We start from the raw sequence: 5,218 nt of genomic DNA on the forward strand, positions 1-5,218 counted from the left end.
TCCCCGAATGCCATTTACCACAATACTGGCACTCTGTTCTGTCTCGACGTTCATTTCCAACACTGGCGACCGAAGTGACTCGTGTACCCACAAGGGGTCGATCATGATCTCGTCTAGAAAAGCCCGAAGTGTCTCTAGATCGGCCTAAATCATCTCTAAATTTCTTCGATGACTGTTGAAAGGGCTTTCCCGAAGATCTTTTACGAAACTCCTTTGCTCCCATATCAGCTTTTCTTTTCTCCTTACTGAGCTCCTCGGCTTTGCAAGCTCGCTCGACAAGTACCACAAATTCTCTAATTTCTAAAATGCCAACATACAGCTTTATATCATCGTTTAGTCCATCCTCGAAATGTTTACACATCACAGCTTCTGAAGAAATGCATTCTTGAGCGTACCGGCTAAGTCTTACAAACTTTCGTTCATAATCAGTAACCGACATGGAACCTTGTTTAAGTTCAAGAAATTCCTTCCATTTTTGATCAATGAATCTCTGACTGATATACTTTTTCCGAAACTCGGTTTGGAAAAACTCCCAAGTTACTTGCTCTCTGGGCACAACAAAAATCAACGTATTCCACCAATAGTAGGCAGAATCACGTAGCAAGGAGATAGTACACTTTAGGCACTCATCGGGTGTGCAAGATAGCTCATCGAGTACCCGAATAGTGTTGTCCAACCAAAATTCAGCTTGCTCGGCATCATCGCTGTCCGTAGCTTTAAATTCAGTAGCCCCGTGTTTTCAGATTCTGTCAACTGGGGGCTTATTTGACCTTATTTGGTTAGTTACCGGAGGTATTGTAGGTGCGGGGTTGTATTAGTCGGGAATGGAGGTTGTGGAACAGTCGTATTAGTTCGAATGTATTGGTTGAACCTATCATTCATCACGCTATAAAAAGCTTTTCTAGCTTCATCATTCTGATTACTAGCAATAGGTTGAGAGTCTGCCGGCGCTGTCCCTTGTGCGGGAGCAGGCGCTACACTCTCAAGACCATCAGCTACCGTTCGGTTGGGATCGGGATCCATTTCTATAAGGAAACACATTTTAACTGTCAGAAATCACCACACTATCAAATAAACACATAATGGCATGTATAGCTAGACCCAAACGTATTACGGTAGTCCTAGAATCGACTAAACCGTAGCTCTGATACCAATAAAATTGTAACACCCCGTACCCGAGACCGTTTCCGGAGTCGGACATGAGGTGTTAACGGACTTAATTCACTTATTTGCACATTCCATTTTAAAAATTTCCAGACAAGCTGGCTAACTACATCACTGTCACCTTAAAAATCATATCTCAAGTTCCAAAACTCGAAAATCGATTCTGTAAATTTTTCCTGAAACTAGACTCATATGTCCGTCTACAAATTGCTTTCTAGAATTTTTGGTCAAGCAAATTAGTACAGTTTATTAGTTAAAGTCACCCCTGTTACAGGGTTTGACTACTCTGACCATCATGTATTACGACTTAGATATCTTCCTGTACAGGGCTTCAATACTTATGTCGTTTGTTTCTAAAGAAACTAGACTCGAAAAGGAATCTGTACATATAGAGCATGACTTCTAATTATCTCTGGTTAATTTATAGTGAATTTCCAAATTTAGAATAGGGGATCCAGAAATTGCTCTGGCCCTGTTTCACAAAAACTTAAACATCCCTTAAAATATGGCTCATATGATCGTTTCGTTTCTTCCATGTGAAAATAGACTCATGAAGGTTCGATTACATAATATATTCGCTATTTAATTCCATTCCTACTATTATTAGTGATTTTTCAAATTCACATCACTGATGCTGTCAGCATCTATTTTTAAGGTAGACTATACCTATTTCATGATTTTCCATGGATCAACTAGAGTTTTGTCATACATAGCACCAAAATGATCGTGATTAACCATTCCAATGGCTAATCGTTACCTACATTTCCATACCACTCAATGAACAACATAAAAAATGATTATAACGCTATGGTCAAAACATATATAAGCCATTTTCGCATGGCTATCCAAATTATACATTACCGAAGGTACTTGACTAACAACAAAAGGGCAATCCTATACATGCCATTTTTAGAGTTCAACTAAAAGAGTACCAAAAGGGCTTTGATAGTGTGGATGACTTCGACTTTGACACTCCCGAGTCCGATAGCTGACGAACCAAAATCTATAAATCAGAGAATCAAAGAAACGGAATAAGCATTTAATGCTTAGTAAGTTTTGAGTAATGAAATCATGCACAACTGAAGTATAGCATTCATATGGCTAAACGAATAGTTTCATATACACATATTCTCAAAATCATGCCTACTTCACATTTCCAACCCTTATATTCATACATAAGGTATTAACTTGACTAAAGGCCGGAAGCTTGTTAATCGATTGAGCGAATACTATTTAAAAGGAATCAATTATTCCAATGCATATACAAAACATACCTCATCGTTGGGATTTTACGAGCGTATTAATTGAAATTTTTACAGCAAGATCGCTCATTCCCGAACCAAGTACCTTCGGGATTTAGCCGGATATAGCTACTCGCTCAAATGCCTTCGAGACTTAGCCCGGTTATAGTAACTCGCACAAATGCCTTCGGGACCTAGCCCGGATATAGTAACTTGCACAAATGCCTTCGGGACTTAGCCTGGATATAGTAACTCGCACAAATGCCTTCGCTACTTAGCCCGGAATTAGTCACTAGCACAAATGCCTTCGGGACTTAGCCCGGTTATCATCCGGATATTCATGCACATATCAATAAATCATGACGCATCTATATTTCATTTTCATAATTAGAATTCAAACACAAGTCACTTATCAAGCATTACCATTTTCGGCTACCCGTCACAAGTATAAACTAGTCACCTCAATATATAATTCAAGTTGAATCATTATATCTCCGTTTATTTGTTATGCTATATGTCATGACTTAATCAAATCATAAACTAAGTTCCATTACTCGAAAACTTACCTCGGATGCTGTCGAACGACTTCAACGGCTATTCAATTACTTTTTCCTTCCCTTTATCGGATTTAGTTCCCCTTTGCTCTTGAGCTTAATTTAACAACTAAATTGATTTAATCATCTTGAACATCGAGAGAAATTCAAGGTACTTAGTCCATATATATATTGGACATTAGAGTCATATGCATGAAATCATGAATCAAATTCAACATATTAGCTAATATTCTCCTTTAGCCGATTATCTAAGTCAAGATAGAATCATCAATATGCTTACCTATAGCCGAATACATGCAACACCAATCTATGTATGCATTCATGTGGTCGAGTATACATATTCCAATATGATATCATTTCCATTTCGTTTAACACTTAACATTTACCACATATCAATTAACCCATTTCTTTACTCATGTGGCCGATTATACTTGGTCATGCATACACATGATTAAGTTATTTAACACCTAACTCACATAGTCATAGTGTACAAAATCTTAAGGTCCACATATGAATACCCCCAAGTTCCCATGACTTAACCCCTAACCACATTTTTGCCGAGAATTCCTTGAATTTCTAATAGCATACACACATATAATCAATTAACTTAAGCTACCTTTAAACTTTTACTTATCACCTCATGCCAAACCATCAAATGAACTAATTATAATTACATAGGTACTACCAAAGCCGAAACCTATGCATACTATTATTCCTTATGCCCAAACCAAAGACCACATTCGGCACTTTCATCCACCATTCTACCAAGCATGTAATATTCAAACACAACCAAACTCACATTCGGCCCTAGCTCATAACAAGGTAGCCGATTCTTTTCCCTTAGTATCTAATGCTCACCTATGATTCTTTTTATAGTTCAAACACTCATCTATCATCATTCACCTAACTTTAACATGAAACAACAAAACTCACCATTTCTCATCCAAATAACATGAACAACAACCATTTCTTGAACATTTTCTCATGACCGATTGCTCATGTTACCAACAAGATTCAAAATTTGAACATGGGCTAACTAAGGGACTTAGTAACTAGCTTAATACATTCAACAATTCCAAAAGCTACCATGAATTACATACCTTATTCAAGACTAGAAGGAGTGGCCGAATATTTTACTTCCCCTTCCCCTTCTTCTTAGCATTTTCGGCCAAGGATGTTAAAAGATGAACATTTTTTTTCTTTGTTTTCTTCCTTCAATTCACGGCAATGGGGAGCAACCTAGCAAATTTTTTTTTGTTTCTCCTCCTACTAACCACTATTATTTTATTACCCATGTTCTTTATTTTATTATTCCTAACATAAAACACTAACATAAAATGTTTATAATACATTTTAACCCATAGCATGGCCGGCCACCATCCTAAGTTTTGGGTAATTTGACATGCAAGGATAAACATTTTCTAACATGCATCAATAGGCCACTTTAACATTTGCCTAGCACATTTCTAAATTTTCTCACACAAGTCCTATTTAGCAAAATTCACTTACAATTAACAAAATTCAAACATGAAATTTTCACACATGCCTATATACATATAATAAGCATCAAATATAATGGTTAATTATTTTTATGACTCAGTTTTGTGGTCCCGAAACCACTTTTCGACTAGGGTCAATTTAGGGCTGTCACAGAAAGATTCAGGCCATTGTGAAATGTTTGAACCTACAACCATAAGGGGAGCCCATGGTGAGGTCACCTTCTCAAGAGGTCCTTGTATCTCTCTCATGCATCATAGAGTGTTTCTAGATCCATCTGCACAAAAGAAGAGATATCATTCCTTAATTTGGTCGTTTTAGCCGATGAAAAATATTTATATAAAAACTTTTCGGTCATTTGTTCCCAAGTAGTGATTGACCCTCGTGGTAATGAGTTCAACCACTATTTAGCTTTGTTCCTTAATGAAAAAGGGAATAACCGAAGGCAAATGGCATCATCAGAAATGCCATTGATTTTAAAAGTGTCGCAAAACTCTAGAAAATTCGCCAAGTGATTGTTTGGATCCTCATACTGCAAACCATTAAACTGAACAAATTGTTGTATCATTTGAATCGTGTTAGGTTTTAGTTCAAAATTATTTGCAGCAATAGCAGGTTTAACTATACTTGACTCAGTTCCTGTTAAATTCGGTTTAGCATAATCATACATAGTGCGTAGAGCAGGATTCTGATTTACTGGATCAGCAGGTTTTCCTGATTTTTAGCCATCTACTCGGTTGAGGTGTGGATATCGTCCTCTTG

General features: G+C 37.1%; 1 non-coding gene across 1 annotated transcript; it reads left to right on the top strand.

Annotated features, from left to right (window-relative positions):
* The first annotated feature begins 4,659 nt into the window (after positions 1 to 4,659).
* Positions 4,660 to 4,766, top strand: LOC121207850 (small nucleolar RNA R71). The gene has a single exon (XR_005902964.1). It is a non-coding gene; the product is annotated as a small nucleolar RNA R71 (small nucleolar RNA).
* Positions 4,767 to 5,218: the final 452 nt, after the last annotated feature.

Source organism: Gossypium hirsutum, chromosome A01, assembly GCF_007990345.1.
Source record: "Gossypium hirsutum isolate 1008001.06 chromosome A01, Gossypium_hirsutum_v2.1, whole genome shotgun sequence".
Taxonomy (NCBI): domain Eukaryota; kingdom Viridiplantae; phylum Streptophyta; class Magnoliopsida; order Malvales; family Malvaceae; genus Gossypium; species Gossypium hirsutum.